The sequence below is a fragment of the Ambystoma mexicanum genome, chromosome 12 (genome assembly GCF_040938575.1).
Source record: "Ambystoma mexicanum isolate Mex_15411 chromosome 12, UKY_AmexF1_1, whole genome shotgun sequence".
Classification (NCBI taxonomy): Eukaryota; Metazoa; Chordata; class Amphibia; order Caudata; family Ambystomatidae; genus Ambystoma; species Ambystoma mexicanum.
Genome location: NC_090936.1, coordinates 447,119,893 through 447,147,461, shown reverse-complemented (window position 1 = coordinate 447,147,461; position 27,569 = coordinate 447,119,893). Strand labels below are relative to the sequence as shown.

General features: G+C 45.4%; 1 protein-coding gene across 1 annotated transcript in view; it reads left to right on the top strand.

Annotated features, from left to right (window-relative positions):
* The first annotated feature begins 2,328 nt into the window (after positions 1 to 2,328).
* Positions 2,329 to 27,569, top strand: part of ADA2 (adenosine deaminase 2) — a 470,094-nt gene continuing 444,853 nt past the window's right edge. The window contains exon 1 of the mRNA XM_069628655.1: positions 2,329 to 2,387. The gene's annotated coding sequence lies outside the window, so the exon portion shown is untranslated. The remainder of the gene's footprint in view (positions 2,388 to 27,569) is intronic.

Sequence of the window (27,569 nt, the reverse complement as noted above, 5' to 3'; positions counted from 1 at the left end):
TACGACTACATCTTCATAATTCAGAGCTGCACAGCTGAAATTTGTGGTCTCTGAACATGTGACACGGCCGAAGCAGACAAAGGACAGCGATCAGCGGTGAGAAAGGAGAGCCGGTCCCAGGCCACCAGACACAGACTGCAACAATTATGCAACAGTATGCAACAAGTGTTGCATCGGTCAGGAGAGCACTCTCATAAGGCAAGGTGGTGCACACAAGTTACATTATAGACACACAATCATTCTCATCACCTTGAAGAGGTACACAGTGAGCTGAGAACCTTTGCGGATCCCAGGCCTTGGGACATCAGCTCTAGCCAATCACAGTTCAGCACCCTAAGGGTGGTTAGCAACGGGCAAGAACCAATGGAAAGTCCACAACACTACAACAATGTTATAGTTAGTGACTTGGGGATGGGACAGGCCAGCCACCTGACATGCAAGGGCCAGTAGAATAACATCTATATAGGTAATAGAATAGAATACTCAAAACCCAATCACTTGGCCTGATAGGTTTGCTGTAGAAGTTGTGACGAAGTGCTGATGCCATTTGGAAGTAAAACCGGCCTGCGAGCCGAGGAAGAGCGAGATGTGCATGAATATTTCTTGTTCCTATGCTGAACCCTGTTGGTTTTTCCTGTAATAAACCGCAGTTTGAGCTTGCGGTTGACTGAGTCCTCTGTGTATCCTGGGGGAGGATGTTGGGCCCTCCAAGTCAGCGGACTTCCAGTCTCCCTCTGGCATACTTGGGGGTCCATCACCAACAGTAGGAAGCCTGCTTTGCCGCCCCAGTGCTATTCATGGTCCATTGATTCGTGTGGTGTTCACGAGATAACAAATAGAGCATGCAAACGCAAAAAATGACTGGGCAAAGGTGTACCTTTGCTTTAAGACTCCTAGAAAGAGTTATTTTCCAGAGAAATGGTAGGCAACCAATTAAGGGGAGCAAACCAGCACATGGGGGTGGGGAGCAATTGCCCTCCTTTGACCCACTCTAGGGATGCTTATGCCCCGAACTGAAGAATTTGAGGACCAGACTGAGGCCAGAGAACCTTCTTTTAAGTATTTGACTCACATGCAGATAATGTCTACGTAGCTGGACTTCTGATATTGGTAAGTCATACTCTGTGAGCAATTGTGCAAGCAGACTTGCTCTGTAACCAGGGTCGGACTGGGCCATAAAATTGTCTCGGGCCCACAGTTGCAAATGGCTTTTCACTGTTTGAATTAACCAAGGGAGAGTTTTTTGATAAAATAAAATGCAAATTGTGCATTAAAAAATATGTGTTCAGGAACACTGGTCGAAACGACTAGCTACAGGGTGAATTAACTCTTCAAACTGGCCCAAATAGAAAAAAAAAGTGGCCCCCTATGACCCAAAAAACAGGCCCACTCCAGCATTTTGTGATTTTGGTTCGGCCACGGGCCTATACTGCCCTATAGGCCAGTCCGAGCCTGCCTGTAACATCCCCAGCAGTGCTCCAGTTCCAGGGCACCAACTGGGGACCCATAGTTAGGCCTGCTCTATGCTTCGAACTCTATAAAACGTTGCTAAAATCTCGTCAGCGGTACCACCCGCGAAATTCATAACTTTGGCCACAGAAGCTGGGAGCAGTGCTAATGTAGGCTTCTGAAATTGGCCCACAAATTCTCCTGACTAAAGTAACAGCCAGTAGAAAAACTGCTCTGTGCATCAAAAAGCTGATATCCCCATCTCCTGAAGCCCTCAAATGTGCAAATGCAGACCCGACTGGGAGGATTCGGAGGGTCCAGAATTCTATATAGTTGAAGAAAACGGGGATCGATCGATGCTGCGATATTTCAAACGACACACACAACTGCCAACTGAGAACATAAGGTTGCTATTATCAAACACAGGCTACACTGCCGTGTCAAGTGAAAAGTCCCTTTTCTCCCATGGAGAATATATATATATCGGAAGACAGGCCTTTAGCCCAACCCTGAAAGGGAGTCCCAATGCCTGGAGTAGGCTGCGTGCATAGGTAGGTCATGTCAACCAAGTTTCGTGTGTCACACCCCAATTAAGCCAACCACTCAGTACAAGCCTTCGTGCAGTTAGTGGTGCTTGGCCAATGTACAGCTCACCAAACTCAATAGTGTAGCCAAATCACATTCTTGAGATTTACCAGCGGTGTAAGATTGGGCTTGCATTTGTGCGTTGAGTTCTGTGGGCGGGCCGCGGGCGTGACATTCGTGAGCCAATTACAATTGCTAAACTTCTCCGGCCGCTTCAACAGGCCAATTAGAAACGTAGAGTCTCTCAGTGGTTCTGTTAAATTCTATAAAAAGCACAGCTCACTTCCTGTTTGTGTTTCGCTGTTAGAAGAAGGAACAGCGGCCGTCCTCAGAGGAAGCGAGCAAGATAGGTCGTACGTTGGCTAATGTACAGCTTTTTTTTTGTATGTCATCGCCTGTTTGTTAGATTGTCTTTTTGTTGCGCAAATTAGTCCTTTACATTTTTATTCTGAGCAACCATCATTCGAACTCACTGTACTTTATCTTGCCTTTCCTTTTTCACTCAAAAAACGTAAAAAAAGAAACCCCTTTTGGAAGCCTCTGTGGCACCCTTTGCGATTTATTTTTAAGCTGATTCATTTACCCTATTCCTTCCCCATAAATTAAAAATGTAATTTAGAAAACGTAGTTATTTGTGAAACCCTGTGTTTTGTCAAAACCTTGTGCCTCCTCCTGTCATTTAATTTCAAACTCTTTTCATTACCCTCCTTCCATTCAGCCAAAAAGAAAATAAGAACACTTTTGTGTAAATCTTTGTAAATTTGTTTTGATGGCCTTTCCTAGAGCCCCTCCGCCCCCCAAATTGAGAACCCTTTTATAACTACCTTTGTTAAAATTTCTGAAACCTTTTGTGAAAACCAAAAAAGTCAAACTCTTTCTGGGAGCGTGAGCCCAGGAAATGAACAAAGTGTGAGGAGGTGCAAAGGTGCAGGTTTCATAGTTGATAGAAGTAATTTGGGAGATTGCAGGTGCCTGGTTTTTGTTTGCTCTTCCTTCAATTGCATAGGTCCAAGTTGATGTATGTGCCTACTTCTTCGTGGCTTCAAGTTCATGCATGAAGTCCATCCCAGTCTGATTAGGCTTTTAATGAAATGCAGAGGCCAGAATATGGGAAGGATTCCCCACACCATGGAAGCTGCCACTCAGGATTATCTTGATGTGGAGGCAGTGCATGCACTGGTGTGTATATAGGGGCCATCTTGCAAACTAAAAAATGTATGCAGGCTATTGCTTGACTGCAGTGCTTAATTTGTAAAAAAATAAGTGCCAGTGCCCAAAAAATATTGGCCCCATAATGCCGGGTGCGGCACCGCCTGCAGTGCGGGCGCAGCGCTGCCCTCAGCGCGGGCATGGCGGCCGCACCAATTCAGTGCTAGACCTACCTAGATTGGCCCACCACCAGCCCATCACACTGCTGCTGCTCCATGAAACATGTTTGGTGCTGCAGCAACTGCTGGCACAGGCTAGTAGTAAATATGCAACTAAGACATGCTCTTCCTATAACTGCGCCTCGATGCCCCTGGGCTGTGTGAGCGCTTTAAAAATGCAAATAAATAAAAAAGCGTTCTGTTTCAGTCACTGTTGCACTGTATTTGTCTCTGCCCCATCTGACAGTCTGTTAAAGTACACCAAGTATTGTTAATCGGTTACCTCCAGAAAGAGCCTGTTCTTCCTCTTTCAGGTGTTTTGTGTAATCAATTTACACTCAAGCCCTTATCAGTCATCACATCTCATAAATGCATTCCCCTTCACCCTTCCTTCAAGCATGAGCATGGTGTTGTATAACTTGGAAAATGTAATTTCTGCAAGACATTGTGAAATCAACGGCCTGTGCTACTTCTGATTTAGGGCCTCTTTCCACTTTAACACATATTAAAAAACTAAATGTTTTGTCACACAATATTCAGGAGCCAGAGGAGAATGCATATTCGGATATCTCCTTCCCACTGACATGTTCTTGACATACTAAACTGCGGGGTGTAACAGACACCCACCTCCCTATCTGAGGATTGCACATGCTCGGAACGTATTGTACCCATGTTAAGGGGCCACAGTGTATAAACCACACATCAGGATAGAAAACATGCGCTGGAATTATGTAAAAAAATGACAGCAAAAGACGGTTGAGAATTATACACCAATACTCAACTAGTGCTTTTATATATGACGACAGATTAGTGGGCACGTGCACCATGTTTATCGGCGTCTAGTTTCCATGTGTGTATCTTTACGCCTGAAATGGCATTTCAGAAGTTTGTCTTTGCATGGGCTTTTCTCACGAAGTGCAGCTGTTTCGGCCCAATACGTGCACTGTTCCGGGTCCCCTCGCTGAAGCTCGTTTGTGAACTAATGAGGCCGATAACATTAAAAGGAAGAACGGAAACACCCAGGCAAAAATTCAGTTCATGTTTCACTTAGATGAATGCTATCCAGGGTCGGACTGGGGCATACAATTGTCTCGAGTTGGGCTCGGCACCAATGAAAAAGTGGTCAAAGTTGCAAACGACAAGTCATTCCTTTTTTGACACACTAGTGGGACCACGCTGCTGCCTGTGCCCCGCCCGGTCCTGAGATTTGTCCTGCCTTGCCTCAATCACTTAGGCTACCTTCCCTGGGTCCACCACGGCCATGCTGGGCCTGATGATGAAAAAAATAGGTGCGTGGCACAGCGGCCCCACGCAAGGTAAGATTTTAAAAGAAAAAAAATGTATATTTGGGCGGCTGGGGCCTATCACTTTCGAAGTGATGGGCCACCGCCGCCACTCAAAATAAGTTATTTCTTTTAAAACCTACCTTCCATGAAGTTCAGGTTTTCAAAGAAAAAAGTAAAAAATATTTTATTTTGCATTTTAAAGCGCTCACACAGGCCGCGGGCATTGAGGCGCTGTTACAGAAATTGTTTTTTTTTAGTTCTTGTTTTTTTTTTCTCTTAGTTGCATATTTATAACGCGCTTAAACACCCAGAAGTTTCTAAGCGCGGACCTGGGGATCGAACCTGTGTAGCTCTGTCGTCTTGTTTCCAAAGCGCTCACGTTGCTGTTGCTATCCTCCCGGGACATACTTTTGGGCATAATCCACGGGCCTGGCCGCCCGTGGCAGTCATCCGACTCAGTCTGCGGCAGCCGGCATCCCCTGGTCACAGAAAATGGCCTGGGCCTGGCACTGACTGCAGTCAGCAGCACACTGCACACAGGTCACATAGACAGAAGCCTGGGCGCGGATGGACCCCTGGTGGGGTCCTGACTCCTGGGCAGTCAGGACACCACCAGGGGACTGTGCCGCCGCCCGGGCCCCGACCTGGGCCTTCTTTGCCTGATCACCTGACTGTAACAGGCTCAGGCTGCACCGCACGCAACAAGTGACTTACCTGCTTTGGTGTGTCAGGGCCTCAGGGTGGGGGGGCTGGGTGCGCGCACTGGCACTCACACAAATGAAAAAGCAGGCAGAGGTGGCCCCAGGAAGTAACCCTAGGAAGCAACTAGGCCGCACCATGCAGTGCAGCAGGGTAGGCTCTCTCACAAGTCATGACCGACGACGCCACGCCTTGACACCTTCACTTCACAGTAACTCGTGAAACGAAGGTGGTGCTGCGCTGTCTTTTGTGGCAACAACACGTCACCATGTAATTTCACTGGCTCAGAAGAACAGCCAATGAAAATTGCACATTCTGTGTTACTATACAGAATGTATCAAATACTGCATAGTAACAGAATGGTAGTTTTCATTGGCTGTTTGTAACAGTTTGTTGTTCATTGCTATTGGTGGCCCCTCCCAGGCCCAGCCAGCCATGGCCTGCAACCTGCAAGCACGAGAGAGATCGAGATCAGAATGACAAATCCCAATGATTTATAATCGAATCAAAGCGAAGTGGAAGAACAAACAAAGCAATTGCACGTGCGCTGGCCCTGCATGAGTTCCGGTGCCCAAAAAAGAGTGCTGGTGTTGGGCACCGGCAACCACCCCCACAAATTAAGCACTGGTTGACTGGATGGATAAACCTGGAAGGTTGCAGGCGGTAGATTATGAGAGCAGTTCTCTGGACCACGAACCAAAGATAAAGAGGGTGCAAGAGCTAGGAAGATAGCCAGCAAGAAATTGGAAGGGAAGGAGAGCAGAGAAAGAACAGCGTGAGCTGAGTCTTGGGAGATCAGGTGAGGACAAGGTTGTGCAGGGAAGCAGGCAGGAAGAAAACGAGACAGGAGATAATCTGGGCGGAAACACACTGGATGGAGTGGAAAAGCCTCAGGCTCGTGAGTTTCATATGCCTGTTGCAGTTTTCTTCAATGCTCCATCCAAAGCAGAAGGGAAGCAGAGACTTGATACTGCCCTGGGCATGGCAAATGCTAAGACATGCCACACAGAACAGGGCCTGCGGGCCCGGGTGGCTACTTGAGTTAGACCTTATGGTGGCAACCTCTCTCTGATGCTTCCAGACATATCTGGGGTTTTGGGGATTGCAACTATCGAATCAAGAGTTGTGACCTTAGGTATAGCCTCCAAGAGGTGAGATGAGGCCTACTACCAGGTTTCCAATAGGGAGTAGGGGTCATAAGAGGGGCTCCCAAAACTGACGGATAAGATGGGGACAGCAGCTGGATGTCGTATGGAGTAAATGGTTGCTGTGGGGCAGGAGCTGGCAGCAGGAATTGAAGCGATGTTGCTGCAGGAAATTGATGGTGAGGGGGAACAAGAGAAGGAAAGCAATGTGGGGGGATGGTTTGAAAGAATGAGAAGATGTGGGATGGTGTGGCAAAGTGCATTGCCTTGCTCTCAGGGTTTATGATGGGGTGGCCAAATGGGCAGGGTACACCACATGAGTGATACAGGGCATGGGAATTGTGTAGTCTCCTCATATCCACTCCACCCTCTCCCAAGAGCGTGGCAGGGACTTGTTACAATGAACTGTCAGCATGGCCCCTTTAAAAAAGTAATGTCAGCCATGGACACTGCAGGAATACATGCAAGTGATACTCATGGAAGAACAGGTGTGCAGGGGTGAGATACCCTGAATCTACACTTAGCAGTCTAAACTTTGCAAGCCCTGATTCCAAAAAAAGCCTGTTTGAGTGTTGGGGCTCACACACTAGAAAAATCTTCAAAGCGATCAGCCAAGTGTGCAGGGTGCATGCATAGACAAGATGGCGCCCGTTCTTCATATCGGCTGGCTCTGTAGAGCTGCATAGAAAGAGGAATGGGCCGTATACCACCCACAGATCAGTGTTGGAGTTTAAAGAGAAGAAGCTAGGAGAAGGCGGGCAGGGGGTGCTGGAATTACCTGATAATGTTTCCTAACAACAAACATTGTGATCTGTTTGAGATTCCGGTTGAACGTCCTCCACAATAACACCACATTACATAGATATGACCTGACGGCTCAGATTTGAGAAATTCTTATGGAAAAATTGTCAACAATTAAACATGATGGGCAAAGGAGGCTTTTCTGTTTAGATATTGGTAAAAGTTTGTAATAAACTGTAATACAAAAATAAAAGATGGCTTTTGACGTGACTGGAGGAGAGGAACAAGCTGACTGGGAAAGAGACTGGGAAAGGAAAGACCCAAGGGGTTGAGACAAATGCCCAGGAGGCTTTAAAGGGAGAGATTCAAGAGACTGGGAACAAAAAAAGCCAGAGGTTGGGTAGAGAAAGACCCCAAAGATAAGAAGGGAGTAACCATAGAGGTTGGGAAGAGAAAGATCGAGGGGCTTGGAAAGGGTTGTATGTGATTTTTCCACTTTTTGAAGGTCGCACATAAAAAAGACAGATTTATTTTGGTTGATTTTGTGTGGCCCTCAAAATGCGGAAATAACACCTACCGGGGGAAGGGGGATCTCACAACACCAGCCTCCCAGGCAAGCTGTTCCACAACCCGCCCGCACCACCTGCCCCTTCTGCGTTGACAGGTTTCTTATAATTCAGGAGGGTTCACCCCTGAATCCTCCTTGCTTCCCCACCCTCCCCCACTGCCTCCTCTCACTCCAAGCATTCACACTTAATCCCCCACCACATACACTCAACGGTTACATGCCCCTCCCCATCTCAAACATTCTCCCTTTTCACACACTCATCTGATACAGCCACGGCTCCTCTTGTGTGTCCCGCTGTGCCTTTCAGCCGCTGCGGGTACTTTTGTGTTGCAGGGTCGGACAGTTCAATTTTTCAAACGATTTTAATAAATCCATTTATTTAGTGTCTTGGAGAGCCCCAAGAGTGAGGGAAGAGACAGCCAGGAGGTTGGTTAGAGAAGGACCCGCAAGGCTGAGAAAGGAGGGACCCAAAGAAAGCAGAGTCCCAAGAGTGAGTGAAGAGAGAGCCAGGAGGATGGGAAAGTACCCCTAGAGGAGAAACTAAGGCCTAGGAGCTTGCGAATGGACACATTAAGTGATTGAGATGAGAGAAATGAAGAAGTGGGGAAGACAGTGGCCTGACACACCAGAAAGAGAGAACCCAGGAAGCCAAGGGGTTAGAAGGCAGAGCACTACACAATGGGGAAGAGGTGGAAGAAAAGGGAGGGAGATGGTGAAATACCAGGTGAAGTGGAGGAGGGAAGAGTACTAGGAGGAAGTGGTAATGGCACAGTCAAGGGGATGGAAATCACAGAGAAAGTCCAGGAAGTAGGTAGCCAGAGGGGGGAGGAAGAAAAGAGGGTAACATTGAAAGAGTCCCACTTATTGGAAAGGGGAATAGAGGAGTCTGTACAGGCAGGGACAGAGGAGAGTCCCAGATACACTTAACATCTGGTTGACCAGTGGAGGTGGAAGGAGAGGCAGGAAGGAGAGGCAAGAATGTGGAAAAGTAATGAGGAGGTGATAGTAAATCAGAGTGAGGAAGGAGTGAGTATTCAAAGCAAGACGAGAGTGAAGGAACCTTTTAGGATGTGTTGAGGGCATGAGGGGGACAAGCAGAGGTGTTTTGGGGTAGTCGGTGGTCCCATGAGCCAGAGATGGCAGTCCCTCTGTCAGACCTCAGCCAACTTTCCAAATACTGGGAAGAGTTCCCAGGGACTACAGTTGGTGACCCTTGCTCTCCTTCCAGTGCTTGCCCATCTTTGGGTGGTTGCAGTGAGTGACCCCTGGACCAAGGCTGTACCAACAGGTGAGAAAGAGGTTTGTCAAATTGTGGAACGAAGTGCTGAAGGCACTCAGAACCCCTCAGACCTTGCTTGGCTATCATCCCCTGTGGACTGATGAGAAGGTTGATTTGGACTTAAAGACTGCTGAATCCAGAAATTAAGTTTTGGTTTGTTACACCCTAGGAGAAGTAATCTTATATTTTTGTTTTTATTTGTTTTGGTTTATTACAAACCTTTACAAAATTTGGAAAATAAAATTTTCAGTAGCAAAATCACAATTACATAACTATAAAAGATATGATAAAGAAGATATCATACAGATTTCATAGCATAAGAATTTCCAAAGAATATATATAACATCCATTTCTCACATATCGCATAAAACCATTGGAGTTTCGCAACAACTTAAAAGTAACTTAAAGTTTATATTGGGACAAATCACAGATATTTTTCAAAAAGGCTGCTGCATGTATATTCAGCGTTTAAAAGTTCTTGTGCAGCATTTATACCATAATTGATTTAACAAATTGAACAAAATAAATAATCCTTTGACAGGGGAGGGCAGGACAAATAATTAAAATATTTTGAAGTTTCCTGGATACCCTTAATTTTGCAGTATCTACACCATTTCCATCCTTCCTGTGACTTGCTTCTAATATTGACTATCTGGTTAGTCTGCATCATGTTCATCCTAAAACGCATATAATCATTATGTATACTCCTACTTGGATACTTCCTCAAATATCCCTCCATTACAGGAAAAAATGTCCAGAACGAGTAAGCCTGGTGATATAGTTTTGATTTGGATATTGTTGTTAAATTATACTGCCAGTCATTACCTCAAAGTATTTTTTTTATCAGGATTATTCAACAGTGTGGTGACAGACATCCCCAGGTTTCGCAATGAATTATCAACCTCCGTTCTCAATAGTTTCATGAAGTCACATGACATTTCAGATCCTGCGCACGCATATAAATCCCTCTCGGTTGACTATACATTTCCCCCATAATGAGTCTTTTCCAAATTACAAGTGATTTTAGTGATTTGAAGGCCAAATTCGTATCGATGTGTTAGATTGGGAAGGAAAAACAATAACGCTCCATATCCTGCCCTCCAGCACCTTCAGATGATCCATAAACTCAAAAGCAGAGAATTCCAAACCGTATAATAGCCTTGGGAGGACTTTCATAATATGAAATTCTCTCAACGGTGTCATGGAGAACTCTCCGAATTTTCTTTCTATAGTACGCATTTGCCGTATAGCTATTTCTACTTTTAGCATCAGTTGGTTTTTGATTAAAGCAGTTGAACCAGTTCCAGAGAAATAGTAACCCAGATATTTTAAGGCACTTAGGCATTTAGTGTTTGCCTTCACAAGCTTTGGCTCAAATTAGGTTTACCCATACGCATAATGATGGTTTTCGTAGGATTTATTTTTAGATGTAACTCTCAAATTCCCTAATCATGCGTTGTAGGCCCACCTTTGTTTTCTCTAGTAGCAAGAAATAGTCCGCATAGGCAAGCCAGCTGATGCAAACGTCACTCAATTTGGGAGACTAAATCTTTGTTTGCCGAAGCTCTTTCAGCTCCACTTAAATATTAAATATGGTGGGAGCTAACATGCAGCCTTGTTGTAAGCCGTTGGTAATAACAATCTCGGTTGACAACTGTCCCCCTGAATTTAAGCGAACCTTTAATCTCGTATCTGTGTATAGAGCAATGACTATCTCCAACAAATGTTTCGGCATACCCAAATCGTGCATCTTTCTCCATAAAGTCGATCTTTCTCCATAAAGTCGACCTATCTACCAGGTCGAATACCATGCTAAAATCCATTGAGGCAATAAAAGTAGGCCTCGCAGCCTTTTGCATAGCTTTATTTTGCGAAGTTCAAACCCCCACAGTCGGTACCAATATTTTTTTTAAACCCATTTGTTTAGTTCCAAAATTTGGTTTACATTGATCCATTCCTGAATATCGGCTAACACCAGAGACGCAACATTTTTTGGAATCGGGATCCGCAATTGCTATGGGTCGATAGCTGAGGGAACTTAAGCGTGGGCCTTTTTTAAAAATTGGTAAAACAATAGACTTCACGACTGCGGTATAGTCTTAGTTATCAAAATATCATTAAAGAGAATCCAGAGTACTCTGGCCCAATATACAAGATTGGATTTTAAGACTTTATTGGACAAATTGTTAGGACCTGGCACTCTAGAGTTTTTTGATCTCCTAATTAAACCGGACACTATAGATTGAATTATCCAATATCCATTCCAATTTGTCCTCCAAAGCAATCTTGGGGATCTTAGCACTGCATCCATAAATGCTTGAAAAATGCCCCAACCATGCCCCTTCCGAAATTGGATTTAGACTCAAATCTTTCTGAGTGTGTTCTATACTCTTAATAAGATTCCCAAAATTTGATGAGTTATATCCCTTCAAAGAATTCAGCATACCTTCACCATCCCATTGAGATCTTCTACCTCTTACTAATCTGCCAATTCTTATATTTTTTATCATCTTCATTATATAAGGTTTGTACTTCCCCTGTTTAAGTCGTCGTATCTTTCTGCATAAGTGCTTTCTGTTAATGTACCTCAATGTCCGTAGTATGTCTATTGTTAGACTTAGGAGTGCATCTTTCAGTTGAATTTCCTTCAATATCGTGAATAGATTTACTTATGTATGAAGCAAAATGCTTAACTGAATATTTCCTCATACGTTGAGTTAAGGGGTACATTACATATTCATGAATCATAGTAGATGTAAACCTCAGTTTTGTTGTACGTCCATTTGATTCTACAAAAAAGGTAGCAGGCGCCCCTCTCTCGAAAGAACAAGGCATGATAACCTGTTCAGTGGTTATTAGCCACATTGAGAGTTCGCAGCCATTGCTTTTTGCTCACTGTACCTTCACAGATGGGAAATATCCATTTGCATATCAGTCTTTGTCCCGCCCACAAGGGCAGTCCAGCACTGGGATTGGTAACCCTAGGTCTCCTGGGGGCAACCAGACGTGGTCTCCCTCTCACTGTGCTTAGAGAGGCATCAGCTTCACCTCACTGATCCCCAACAAGGGTGAAACACGTGTATGGGGTTGCTGGTGGTACTCTCGTTCAGGTTGGAATTGCCATTGCATTTCGGTGCTGGACTGCCCCTGGGCAGGACAAAGACTAATATGCAAATGGATAGTTCCCATCTGTGAAAGGCACAGTGAGTAAAAGCAGTGGCTGCGAACTCTCAAGTGGTTAGTAACCACTGAACAGGTTATCAGGCCTTGTTCTGTCGAGAGAGGGGCGCCCGCTACCTTTGCAAACTAAATTTCAAGGAACCTGGGATTGGTAACCCTAGGTCTCCTGGGGGCAACCAGACGTGGTCTCCCTCTCACTGTGCTTAGAGAGGCATCAGCTTCACCTCACTGATGATCCCCAACAAGGGTGAAACACGTGTATGGGGTTGCTGGTGGTACTCTCGTTCAGGTTGGAATTGCCATTGCATTTCGGTGCTGGACTGCCCCTGGGCAGGACAAAGACTGATATGCAAATGGATAGTTCCCATCTGTGAAAGGCACAGTGAGTAAAAGCAGTGGCTGTGAACTCTCAAGTGGTTAATAACCACTGAACAGGTTATCAGGCCTTGTTCTGTCGAAAGAGGGGCGCCCGCTACCTTTGCAAACGTCCATTTGATTCTGTTGGGGTTTATCAGAACATCTTCATTGTAATAACTGGAAGCTTCTTGCGGGGCATTTACAGATAAATCAGTCGATGACACTGTGATCACTAAGGGAAGCCCCACATTTCCCCAAAATGTAACCATAACATACCTCTTAATTTAGGGTTCCCACCCATTGGTGTGCAGGTGTCCATGCTAGTACGTAAAACATCACCAACTGCCCGATCAACAGAACAATCTACATTAATGTCACCCACTATAATTTCCCCCCTTAGTTTGCATAGAGCCACAGATCAATTTTTACCCCAAGGTTGTTGAGCTCAATCTCCAGCTGTTCATCAGTGTGCTCCCTAGGGTTCCAGTATACATTGACGATTAACAGTGGAAAACCTCCACCAGAAACCCCGGCCCTAAAGGTTGCCACTAACATGGATTGTAAGATGCACCATTCATCAATTTTTTCAATTTGAATTGAATCCGTTATATGCAAGTAGTAAACCTCCCTTGGGACAGCCCTTTATGCCACCAGTTGCACAAATGTCAGTCATTAAGAAGCCATCCCAAAACAACTTGCTTCGAGCCCAGGTCTCTTGAAATAAAACAAAATTGTAGGTTGCAAGCTCCCCTATCAAACTCATTATACGTTAAGTGGTAGCATCCGGGAGTGTTCCAGCTTACAAGCCTTAATTTGTTAAATATGCTGGAGAGGTTTCTTCAGCTGTTTCATGTACCGGCATTGTGTACTTGGACATGCATGGCTTAATCTTTGAGACACTATTATTTTGCTACTTGTTTGCTGGTTAAACCAAGTAGAATTCATGTTATGTATGCCATTTGTAGTGCAGCCTAAGGAGAAGCTATACTGTTACTTATTTGAGTTGATCAACTCGACTTCTTCCCCAAAAAACATTTTAAACTGCTACTTTGGTCAAAGTTTCTCAATTACCCCCCCCCCCCCCCACCCACTCAGCTTTGTGTAAAGTAGGTGAAGGATGTGGGACAGGGAAGGAGATGGGAGCGGCAGCAGAAAAGGGATATAAAGTGCTTGATGGGGGTAAGAGAAGGGGAAAATAGAGAAGAGTGGGCACCACAAAATATCAAAAATATCCCAAATAACATATCATGCATTTTGGATACTAGAGAATACTGCTTTGAACTTTAACCCTTTAAATGCCAGCGACGAGCCGGCTCGTCGGTAAAAACCGCTCCAGGTTGCCACCGACGAGCCGGCTCGTCGGTGGCACTTAAGGGTTAATGAGGGGGGAAATGCTGGCGGGTTTGGGCGGTGAATACCGCGATTTTAAAAAAAACCCATTGGCACTGGGGGGGAACCTCAATGGCACTTAAGAGGTTAAAGAATTACGTGCCCACGCTGGGCCCAAATGAGACTGGATGTGTGACCCAGTACTGTTACTTGGTCTATAGCTTTTGTGGTAAGAGAAGGGGAAGCAAGAGGTGCATGAACGGTACATTAGGAGCAGGAGGCAGCAGGAGATGGAATACAAGGAGGTGGATGCAGGGCAGGAGGACAGCTCGGATGAGGATGAAGAGTAGGAAGATGACGTGTATTAGCCAGATCAGGACGAGAAGGTTGACTGTACTGATGCTGGTGATTCCCAACTTGTAGTGGGACCAAGGTGGGTGTAAGGACAGGCCAAAAGATGGGGAAACTCTCCCAGCCATCAATGTCTATTAAGTTCTCCTTCAGGGTGTGGAAGCACTTCTCTCTGCCTGAGGGGACGACACCAGCAGAGGAGTGGAGACTTGTGTGTAATCTCTGTAGCAATAGTTGCAGGGGGCAGTTTGAGTGAGTGGTAACCATTGGGCACAACTGCAGTGCATACCGTGTTTCACTATTGCTCAAAGCAGCCTATAAAACTTGTGGCATCAGCTAGTCCCATCTCCATGGTGCCATCCAGTGGTATGAAGGAAGCTTCCGACAGCACATTTGGATAAATTGGTCATTTCCCACCTCATCGAGCATGGTGGCATGAGAACCACTCAACCACAGCCAGTGCCACGGGCTGCAGGGGGTGAAGACTAGCAACGTCTGGATGAGAAAATGGGGAAGGTGCTGATGTCCTGTTTTCTGGATGCCCAGTTGCAGCTTTTGAGCAGCAACAAGAACCACAGATATTTACAGTTGCATCCATTGCTTAGAAGGGGGAGGCAGAGAAAGTTACAGGTGCAGCTGTTGCAAAGCAAGAAGACATAGAGAAATATTTTTGGTTGCAGCTCTTGTATAGCAAGTATTCTGACATTTTTTTTCAGGTGTAGCAAGGAGATCCAAAAATGTTGGCAGGTGCAACTATCCCCTAGAAGGGGAACCCAGAGACCCATTTGCAGTTGCAACTATAGCAAAGCAGGGCGATCCAGATAGAAATAAGTGGTTCCAGCTGTGGCATAGCAAGGAGACAGAAATATTGGACTCTTGTGCAGCAGGAAGAATCTGAAATGATCATGTTTATGGCTCATATAGCATGCAGACCAAGAAAAATCCGAAATGGTGCCTTCTTCCTTATTGTAATGTGGATGTCTGTGCATTAATGTGGGTCTAAAATGGCAAGAACAGGACGCAAGAAAATATATACAAACCCTAATGACATCTTATTACTACAGAGACCAGTCTGTCACTAGAGCTATCCATTTAAAAACCGCAAGCACCACCAAACAACCCTGCTTCACTTCTGTGTGAGATTTGAAGTAGACAAGTCTTCATCTTTGGAGTTGGTGTTTTACATATGGATAGCTGTCTTGACCGTTTTCCGCAATCTATTGCTTATCACAATGAATTTCAAGTGACTGACATGCGGCACTGCAGAGCTAATGAGGTCAGACAAAATGGCCCTACACTAAAGACTCATTCAGTGTCCCATTCAACAGAATCTTGAAATTACAGATGCTCCCCTTTTCCTTACGCACTGTAGATGGCAAAGAACTGATTCGATGCAAGCCTGAACTACCAAGGGAGAAGTAAAGACAATCACTGGAGAGCCTGCTCACTGCTCCTTAAGGGAACGCCTGTGATGATGCAAATGACTCCAATTAATTCTAGTCACTATGGCAGTGGTGAACTTCTCAGTCCTCCAACTCCATGTGTAAGCTTACTCAGTGTGGAGTTGCTGATGGCTTGGCTCCAGCAGATCGCGCAAGGTCCCTAGTGTCCTGGAAACTGCTGTAAAAAAGAAGAAAATCTGTTCAAGGGGGAAAAAGGCAGTGCTATCTTAGAGCAGTGGTTCATACAAACCTACAGAGGGATGATCACACCTCCAGACTTCCTTAAAGACTTGGCAGGACTCTGGTGCACAAAGGGAAGATGGGACAGTGCAGGACAGAGCGGGCTAGGCTGGAGAGAAATTGATTCACAAAAAGTGGCTGGAAGTTTGGCAGGGAAAAGGGAGATAACCTAGCGGGGGCACATGGCAGAGCTAGGGAACTTTAGGGGATCTGGATTCCGATTAATCGAGGGAAGAAGGCTCTGAGAGAACTTCAAAAGATGTGGTATCGTGAAAATCGTTTCCAAGCATGGTTGTGCTACTATTGCCTGATTATGAATGTAAAATGGTGCCTATGACCTGGAATCACTTCCAACTTCCTATGTTTAATTGTACAACTGGCTGCCATCCTGGCATGGATTAACCCCACTTCGCTTTCTCTCCACTACCACTGTTTTCAAGTTCCCAGTCTCCATTTCTGAGACCCCAGAATTTCCTAGATTCCCCTGTGCCTATAACTCATACTGTACACTCACGAGGGTCAGCTTGTGGACACAATGGCTACTCTCCAAAGTGCTGATGGCCAAAGTGCTTACTAAACCAGTACTGTAGAAGATCCTCCCTACCTTTATGTGATGCATCCACCATCCGAGCTGCTGTAGGCTCTTGTGGACCTAAACACATTGAGGATTACAACCTCAGTGAGGACTGTCCTTCGAGCTCTACAGCTTAACAGTAGTGTTCATAGTGATATGATATGGCATTTATAACGTGCCTATACGCAAGTGTTTCAAGGCGCGACAAGGCAAGTGAGGGGAACAAAGGGAGAACACGGGTGTCATTCAGATCGCGTGTGCGTGAGAAGGGGGCAGGGACAGTGCAGTACATGGGAGCAGATAAAAGTATGCAATGGCCATCAAGTGGCAAGTGCATAGGTAAGTGCAGATATCGGGTGTCAAGGACTGGTAGGGGGGCTGTAGGGATACAGAAACAGTCCCCAAGTGTGGGGGTTGCCAGGTGGGGAGTGCAGGTATGACGCTGGTGGGGGAGGGACCTGGGCCCGAGATCAGAGGGTGTCCAGGTAGCCAGTGCAGTTCCTGGTTACAACCAGGAGGTCAGCAGAGAAGAGGAGGAGAAAAAGCAGAAGCAAAGAGGTTTTGAGGTGCTTCCGGAACCGGAGATGGGTCTCCTCAAGTTTAAGGTAGGCAGGGAGGCTCTTCCAGAGGGACACCAGCCGAAGAGAGAGATCTACCACCAACTCATTGCTTGGAGAAGCGACTGACCCTGAGAGAGTTTGAGGCAGATGAGCGAAGAGCTTGAAGATATCTAGGAAAAGAGAGTTGAAGGCCTTGTGGACGATGCAGAGGGTTTTGAACTTAATCCTCGCAGCCACTGGGAGCCAGTGCAGAGATTTCAGTCCTGGAGAGATACGATCCCAGGGCTTGAGGCCAAGGACAAGTCTTGCAGTCCTGTTCTGGATAAGTTGCAGAGGGCAGGGAGCAGAAGCAGGCAGATTTAGAAAGAGGCTGTTATAATAGTCCAGCCTAGAGAGAACCAGAGCTTTGGAGACGGTGAGCTTCTGGGGGAAGGAGATGAAATGCCTCTAAGGAGGTGCAGCTGGTAGTGTGACCTCTTAGAGATGTCAGAAATGTGAGGAGAGAAGGAGTGTGTGGAGTCTAAGATGACCCTGAGGTTTTTAGCCTTGAAGTTGGGAGCAGGAAGAGGGCTAACATAGACCGGCCAGAGAGCTACAGGAAAGGAGGGGGCGGGAGTACCGAGGAGAATCTGTCTTACTGGCATTAAGCCAGAGGTCATTGGCAGCACACCACTCCTGGATAGCAGTCAGATGAGGGAAGGAGAGGAGGGGGCCGAGGGTAGCCTGAAAATGATCTGGGTGTCATCCACATAGCACTGGAAGGTGGGGCAGAGAGCGGTGATGTGGTGGGCAAGGAGTGCCAGGTATTGGTTTAACAGCCAGGGAGAGGTTTGTCCCCTGGGGGACACCACAGGTAGAGAAAAAGATAGTAGAGAGGAAGGACCCAAGTTGGACCTGGGAGGTCGGTCAAAGGAAAAGTCAGCTACGCCTGAGCCTGACCATTGATCCCCAGGTTATCACAAAGAAGGTTGAGCAGGATGGCATGGTTGACAGTGTGAAAGGCAGAAGAGTAATCAAGCAGGATGAGGACAGAAGGGGTGTTCGAGTCAAGGTTGGAGAGCAGGTCTTCATGGATGCTCAGGAGAGCAGTTTCCGTGCTTCTGGCAGCTCTGAAGCGAGACTAATGGTCATGAAAACAACCAACAGATTCAGTGTGGAGATTAAGCTGGGAGATTGCCGGTTTCTCCAGGAGCTTGTCCAGGAAGGGAGTAATGGAGATTGTGCGATAGTTAGCCGGGCAGGAGGGGTCGGCAGAGGGTTTCTTAAGAGGGTGCACAAGGGAGTTCTTCAGGGGGATGGGAAGACTCCAGTGGTGAAGGAGTGATTGCAGAAATCAGCCAGTGCAGGAGCCAGGGAGTCTAGAAATCTTGTCTGCGTAGAACAGGGGAAAGGCAGAGAAGGAGGGAGGAGAGATGACTGTTGAAGGGCCAGAGGAAGAGCAGGGAGTAGAGGGGAGGAAGTAGGGGATAGGAGGAGAGAGGACCGGATGTCCTGAGTTTTAGAGATGAACTGAGAAGCCAGTGCAGTGAAGTGGGCCTGGGAAGGGACAGGAGAGGTAGAGACTGGCAGGATTGGCCAGTTCCTTGCAGATTTTAAAGAGTTCAGCCGAGTTGTTAGATGTTGCAGAGACGCGGGCTTAGATATGAGCTCTTCTTGGTTAGGACAGAGCCGGTATTGCTTTTGGAGCAGGCAGCAGGCCAGTTTGTCTGAGGATGTACATGAAGCACACCATTTCCTCTCGGCCACCTTGCACTTGAGTTTTAGGGTGACTAGGTCTGAGTAGTACCATGAGTTGCACTTGGCTTTGGGCTTCAGGCGGATTCTCATGACAGGGGCAAGGATATCAATGGTATCAGATGTAGCAGAGTGGAGCGTGGAGAGGGCTGTGTCAGGGTGAGTCCACCAAAGGGGGATGTGGGGTTGAGAAGGTGGCGACAAAAGCCTCAACTGACACGCGCTTCATGGGTCGGATGACAGATGGTGGGTGGCAGTGATGGAAGTGGCGTGGCCTGTGTGGTAGGGAGGGTGAGCTGGGAGGAAAGGAGAGAGTGATCACTCCAGGAGAGAGGGGCGGAGGGGGAAGGTCTGAGGAGATCAGAACATCCAGAGTGTATCCTGCAGGGTGAGTTGGGCCAGAGGGGAGAAAAGCGAGTGAGTCGCGGAGGTCGCGAAAGAGTCCAGAGGTAGGACAGGAGGCATCCAGGTGGATGTTGAAGTCTCCAAGAAGGAGGAGTTCAGTGGTTGAGGCCAGGAGTGGGGAGGAGAGGTCCGCCCACTCAGTGGAAGGAGATCTGACCAGGTGGCTGATAGATAGTAGCCACAGTAAGGGAATGGCTGAGAGCAGACAAGGCATTCAAGAGTATGCCTGTGTAGGAGTGACGGAGGCAGAAATCCACTCGGGGAAGATCAGGGCTACACCCCCTCCATAGCGGTTGGACCTGGGCGCCGAGAGGATCTTGTAGCTGTGAGGTAGGAGTGTCAAAACTAGTGACAGAGCTGGCTGTGAACCATGTCTCGGTGAGACTGAGGACATCAAGGTCCAGTTCTTCCAGAAGGCGGCAGATATCAGAGGAGAGTTTGACAGCAGTGCGAGAGTTTAGAGTGGCGATATGGAGGAGGTTGCCATCCTTGAAGGACTTCGGGGAGGGTTACAGATCAGAGGTCTGCCCTTCGGAGGTGTAGAAGGAGCCCGATAGGGGGCAGAGGGGGAAGGAGAAGGCAAAGTAGCCACGGAAAGGGGAGAGGGGACAGCAGGAGAAAGGAAATTGATGAGGCGCGGGAAGCATCTATCAAAGAGGTAAAGGTTGGCCTGAGGGCCTTGGACCAAGACAGTCTCATTCGAGTAAACATTAATCAGCTTGGAGTAATGGAAGGAGGCCTGGAAGGAGGCCTGGAAGGAGGCCTGGAGGGCGTCCCAATGGGTGCCACCATTAATGGTAGAAGAGGAGAAAGAGCACAGAGACCATATGAAGGGTCCATAGGTCTGGTGAAGGAACGACAGAGTATGTCAGTGAGTTTCCTTGGAGGCATTGGTGTAGGTGTCGGTGATAGTGAGGCCTGGGTTGGAGACCAGGATGTCCTTTTTAAACTTCTTCCTACCAGATTTAATGAGAGCAGGATAGTCCATAGAGAAGTAGTTAGAAAAGATAGGAGAGGCAGAGCACCATAGAGTAGGTGGGAGAGGGGAGAGGTGGAAGGGAGGGGGAGACACTAGAGAAGGACACTAGAGTAGGCAGACAAGACAGTGAGGCAAGCAAGTTGAGCAATGGGACAAGACGACGACACTCAGGTGTGTCTTCTCTCCCGTCTTAAAATGTGCATTTTGTGAGCTCTTTAATCCTAAATTTGAGAATCCTGAATGGAGGGAGAAAAGGCCTAGGTTTCACAATGCAATTTTTAAATATTGATACAGTGCATATAACATCACAGGGAAAACACAGCATTTAAAGCACCTCAGCAGCAGTCACATTTTTAAACAGTGCAACTATATTTCAGGGGTTGTTGCAGTCACTAGTCAATGATATCCTCCATCGTATGGATCACCCAAGACCAGAAATGCCTGGTTGGCTCACATGTTGTAGGTGACATGAGATATGGATGTCCTATTGCATTTTCCTACTGCTTCAGTGCCTGCTTTCCAAGAACTGCACCAGTGCATATTCGCACATTTAACTGGGTCCCATGCCTGGGTTATCCAAATTCTAGTCCAACACTTGTAACTGAAAAGCAGCTACTTTAACCTTTTAACATGGATCGAGAAATAAAGCCAGTAGGCATATACTGTGACCTTTCATTGAGGCGATGTGTAATCCCCCTCAAGGGTGAGTGCACATTCCTCACCAGCTGGACTGCCCTCACCAAGTCAACCAAATCAAGGCCCCGTATTATGTTGCCCATGTACAGTTCTCTTCAGGTCACCATTGTCGGTATCAACGGATTGATGCCGTGTGCCTCCTCAAAAGGTATCATCAGTCTGTGCTCCACTGGAGGAAGAATTGTGAGGGAACAGAACAAGTAATGAACTATGAGATAATATTAGCTGCTTTAACACATTAAAGCGAGCCCGCCAGAACAAGCACAAATAGAATAACAACCGTATGCTTGCCACTCATTAGTAAGAGCTATTATTCAATGTTTGTAAGAATTCTCAGTTAAGCCCAAATGGCTTTTGGCTGTCAATCTATTGCCAGGAAAGCACACGGTTTCATAAATGTTATCCATACTGGGCTCTGCCAACCAAGAACCATGTGTTGGAAGAGGTCCATGGTTTTCTAGGACAGAGCCATTCTTGCATCTAGCTACTAAGGACCCCAGGCATTTAAAGCACCTCAGATGTATTCACATTTTTAAACAGAGCAACTATATTTCAGGGGTTGTTCCAGTCACTAGTCAATGATATCTTCAATCTATGGATCACACAAGACTAGAAATGCCCGGAGAGCGGAGCAATACCAAACTAGGTGCAAAAGTATTCCTCTGAAATACACATCAGTCGCGTGTGTTTGGTATAATGGATGTAAACGAGCGTAGACTTCTGTGTTTGTAATTCATGTGAAATACACTCGCTTGTGTGCATGCAATTGACCATCTAAGAAACATCTTCCCAAGGTTCCTCCCAACATGCTCGGGCCTTGTCCTGCATAGGTAAGCACTCACTTTGTGCCAGTTTGTAGAGAGTGTCGACGCCAGACTACGCTATGCAGGAGCGCTTTAACCTAGTGGGCTAATCTGCAAGTCAGTGGGCCGTTATGAAACTAGCATGATTAGGTGCCTATCATGAATGTGTCAAAACCTGCAATATAATGTAGTGGGTGATTCTGGAGCTGACGGATGGTCTGGATGGCAGCACTGAGCTGGGCCCTTGAACCCTCTTCTCTCTGCCCCCCTCGCACACTTCTGGCAGGTGATGCTAGACTCTAGCAAGCACAACACGCCACAGAAAATGCTCCCTTAAAGACTAAGTTGCAGGGCGCAATCCCAAGCTGGTTGGTACTGCTAGTTAGGAAGGAGTAGAGAAAAAACTATTTGAGATGGCTGTTCAGATTACACATGATATGGGATTTCTCAAAGACCTCTTAGAAAGCCCAATTGTGGATCAATGCTAAGATTGTAGACCTTGAGCAAAGGCGTATGAGTAGAGGTACACAGGGCTGCAGGCAAAAGTGGAACAGCTGACCCAGGACTTGGCCAAGAAAGTCAGTCTATGGCATGCGCATTGGTACGAGTGCAGGTTGAGTGCTGTTCGCTCTTGCAAACTTGCCCCCACCTTTTGGTGAATTATTTGCTTCACTAGCTGGTAATTTGTTTTGTCGGCCCGGGAAAATGTCCATTCACTCCTGCAATGACACCCATTCATTCCATTGGCCTGTGAAATTCTCCCTGCCTCCTGACCAGGAAGTCGGCTAAAATTGGGACCCTGCACGCATTGGGACGCACACATTGTTATGAGTAAGTTGAGGGCTGTCTGCTTGTCGGTGAGGAGAAGCCTGAGCAATATCAAACACTGCTTTGTTAACCTGTAGTGGAAGCTGTTTAATGGGGCCCAAAAAGAGAACGGAACTGAAAAGGTATAACCTTTGTGGTGGCAAAATGAGTTCTGACACCACAATGATTCCTGACATTGTTTCTGCGGCAAAAAGGAGAACAGGTGCATAACATTTAATCTAATCTCTCATCTGTCTAACAGAAGATGTTAGTCATGATCTGACCATTGGTCCTGAAAAAATGGACTTGGTATACAACATTCTTATATATTTGACCATTTTAATTTTCAAAATCAATAAAACACTACTAAAAAAACTTGTTTAAAACGCACACAATAACCCAAGATTTAGACCCACATGGTGGGTATAACAACTTAATGGGATAAATTACATCACAATTAACATATAAAATTCAACACACATGACAATTACAATACACTATGGGCCTCATTACGACCCAGGCGGTAAGTTACCGCCTGGGCCGTGACTTTACCACCATGGCGTAAACTACGTTTACGCCATGGTGGTTGGCGGACTTACCGCCCCATTCCGACCTTGGCGGGGCGGTAAGTCCCCAATCACCCTTCACCATTCCCATTTTTGCCCCATAGGGCATAATGGGAGTGGGGAAGGCGTTAATTACGCCACCGTAAATTACGGTGGCGTAATTAACTCCATGGTCCCTTAGCGCCATGGATCTTAACGGCTGCAAAAAGCAGCCGTTAAGATCTCCATGGCGCTAAGGGACCTCGTACTCAGGCGCTAAGGGTCCGCGCTGTTTACGGCGCCGTAAACCCCTTACCGCCTGAGTTGTAATGAGGCCCAATGTATTTAAACAGTGTCTATTCACAAACAACCATATCCCGACATGTTTCAGTTCTTTATAGCTTCTCAGTGCTTGAACTTTCTTCAGGGGAAAAAAATGCTTTCACATAAGTTTTTCACCACCATGTAATCCTGGTAAGTAGCGCGAAGATCCCAAGTAAGGCCACCTGCACAGAACAAGACCAACACCTACACATGAGACAGTGAGCCACGTTCTCACGGTAACTCAAAACCCATCCCTCTAGAAAACACCAATTCAGTGTCTAGAGGACTCAGGTGCAGGTCTTACATAGGCCTGCCCTAGAAAATAACTACTGTACCTCTAAGTATGTAGTGCTAAAATTCGATGTCAACCAATAACTTCAGACTTCTTAAATCAAGTCTATTTTAATATATGGGTTCTCAAAGTAGCCCTTCTAGTTCCAAGATCTGTATAGATAACAAAATAATAAACAGGAGACATAAATAAAGTATACTAAATAACTGTCACACCAGGATACTGACATCTACACCTTATAGCCCAACAGTTCCATTATAAATACAACTGTATCTCATAAATACACCAACACCACCTGGTGTACTGAGTAACTAGTGTGTAACAGAACACTAGCGTCTGCACCTTTTAGCCCAACAGTTCAATCACCATAAATACACCTGTATCAAATAAATACACAAACACCACCTAGTGTACTACATAATATACCAGATACCACCACCTTTATACATTATCATTACCTCCACAACCAAAGCTTTACTGACATTCACTGTTAAATGCACTTCAATATTTCCACCGAAGCACCGTGTGGATGGAGCCTTTCACGCTCTCTAATCTCGATGGAGAAAAGTAAAACGGCGTATAAACTTGTGCTGTCAACAATGTGGTTTACATTACAAAGGGGCTGTAGCTACTGATTACCTTATCGAGGAAAAGACAAACACTCTCCTGTTGCCGCGGCATGTACGGGCAACACCATTCTAAACACGTGCTGTAGATTAAGCGGGTGTGGAAACAGAAAACAGACTTCCGTCATCCAGAGCCCATGAGCCGCAATGAAGCTCGAGGAAGGACTCGCCCAAAACACTCGCCTCATATGCTGCAAGGCAAGACAAAACCTCAATTGCCCAAAAATGACAGTGCCTGCTCCAGCGCTGAAACAAGCCTCAGTCAATCTTACCACATACTATAACGGGCGCCATATTGGAACCAAGCCGAACAAAGACGCACGGCAAAAAAGGTTAAACCTTGACGAAAAACAAATAAGATTCCAGTGGTGAAAAATGTTGAAATGCATAAATCATAACAATGAAAGTGAATGGACAATAAAACCAATTAACACATGTGCAGCAATAACCATAACATTGCCTCCCATACCTCAAGTTATTCACTTAATTACATTTCAGTATAATTGCACAATTATAGCATTATAAACTGTGCACGTAAGGAACATGCACGACTGCACAATTGTCATATTGGCAAATAGGGCTGTAATGATCAAAACAAGCATTTGTGGCAGCCCAACAAAATAGGTCTATGCCATGCTTCAAATGACAGAGAATGAAAAAAGATCATAAAAAATAGACATCCGTATGAACAGATACTGCTCGGCAGACTTATTAGAATCAAAAAGCATCTCCTACATTAGTATCAATTGAAAACCATATAAAAGTTGATTACCAGAAATGTTTTTCATATGTAACCAATCATTACAGTTGGTTAGTCAGGACCAACAGAATAAGATCATAGAAACCACAAAGCATCTCATAAATTGACATGGTGCCACTCAACCGCCTCATTAAGTCCTCTAATATGACTGACTCTGGCATTTAAAAATCATTTTCTGTTCAAAATTCAAGTCTACGATCTATCTCTTGCTGGGTAGAGCCATGGATTTTTTTTTTAAGAATGACCCATCTGCAAACTTCACATGTGTTTAATTTCTATAAAGTGTTTTACCATAGGGGCTGCAATCACTTTATTTTTAATGCAACTCCGGTGTTCTGTCATTCGTGTTCTACACTTCCTATTCGTTTTTCTAATATTTCAGCTCACAAGGACATGTAATAAGGTACACCACATTTTCAGAGTTAAAATTTTTCATTTAGTTCAAAACCCAAGTACATGATTGATTCAACTTAATTTGATCTCTTCTGTTTATCCACACATCAAACGGGTACCACACGGGAAATGGCCTTTGACAACTGGAAGGCCCCATAAGGTAGTTTGTCTGGGTGCTTAACTGTTAGATAATTCCTAATGAGCATATTTCTTATATTTTGGCTTTCTGGACGCTATAAGAGGAGGTGGAATAGCTCCATCTCTGTACACCTTTTTCCAAGCTTTCTTAATGATACCCTTTATCTTACAGGACAAATTAGAAAAGGTATTCACAAACACAATACCAGTTTTCTTGTTTTCTCTCTCCTTTTTCCAACAAGGACTGCCGATTATTATTAAAAGCTCTTTTGGATGATTGTTTTACTAGCCTGGCTGGATACCCTTTATTATAAAGTTTGTCCGCAAGCCTTGCTGCACTTTCACTGAAATCTCCTTTTGGCTACTATTCCTCTTGAGCCTAAGAAATTGGCCAAACGGGAGGTTGTTTTTAATGTGATTGGCATGATGACTAGTATAATGCAAAAGTGCATTCTTGTCTGTTGCCTTCCTATATGGTTTACCTTTTAATACGCCATTATAGTGAAAGATCGTGATATCCAAAAAATTTCATGCTCACTAATTTCTCGTGTAAATTAGAAACGGCCTCCTCTTTAGTACCACGCCATAACACAAAGATGTCGTCTATGTAGCGCAGCCACTTTACAAGGTTAGATTTGAAAGGATTAGCATCAGTGTAGACGGACACCTTCTCAAAGTAGTCAACATACAGATTTGCCAAATTTGGTGCCATGGCCGTACCCTCTGTTTATAGAACACACCCTGAAATTGAGAAAAAATTCTGCACTTCTCATAATGAAACCATTACTGACAGGATGGCCATCTTTTCTTCCGTTCAGAATCTCTTAAATAACAGCCAGGGTTGCTCTCTGTGGTATAACAGTGTAAAGGGATTGAATATCCAAACAATCAAAAAGGTTTCACTGCGAACAAAAGGAAGGTTCTCTATCTTGTTAATAGCATTCGTCGTCTCTTAAGTAACTCTCCATTTTTAAGACAAATGGTCTTAAGTAGAAATCCACAAACTTGGATAGTGGTTCCAGAATAGTGCTGACTCCAGAAACTATCGGTCTTCCAGCAGTATTAATGAGACCTTTGTGGACTTTTGGCAAGATATAAAATACAGGCACCCTGCCCTGATCTCAAATAAGATAATCATGTTCTTGTTTACTAATCATCTCTAACTTGAAAGCTTTGGAAACCTTAAATCTTATAACTTCCATAAGGTCCTTAGATGGATTAGGGATACGACAATAACCTTTCATCGCTCAAAAGTCTCAAACATTCTTTCACATAATCTGAGCGATTTAGGAGCACTATGGCTCCTCCCTTGTGTGCCTGCATCACAATAATATTGTGATCTTTAGCCAACTTGGATACCACTGTACGTTGTACGGTACTAAAGTTGGAATGATTGGGAATACCACTGTTCCAACTTTCTGAACGCTATAAGAGGAGGTGGAGTAGCTCCATTTCTGTACACCTTTTGCCAAGCTTTCTTAATGATACCCTTTATCTTATAGGACAAATTAGAAAAAGTATTCACAAACACAATACCAGTTTTCTCTCTCCTTTTCCAACAAGGACTCCCGATTATTAATAGCTCTTTTGGATGATTGTTTTACTAGCCTGGCTGGATACCCTTGATTCAAGTTTTTCCGAAAGCCTTGCTGCACTTTGCACTTTCACTGAAATCCTCCTTTCGGCTACTATTCCTCTTGAGCCTAAGAAATTGGCCAAACGGGAGGTTACCCAGGATTACATGGTGGTGAAAAACTTATGTGAAAGCATTTTTTTCCCTTGAAGAGAGTTCAAGCACTGAGAAGCTATAAAGAACTGAAACATGTCGGGATATGGTTGTTTGTGAATCGACACTGTTTAAATACATAGTGTATTGTAATTGTCATGTGTTTGTTGAATTTTATGTTAATTGTGA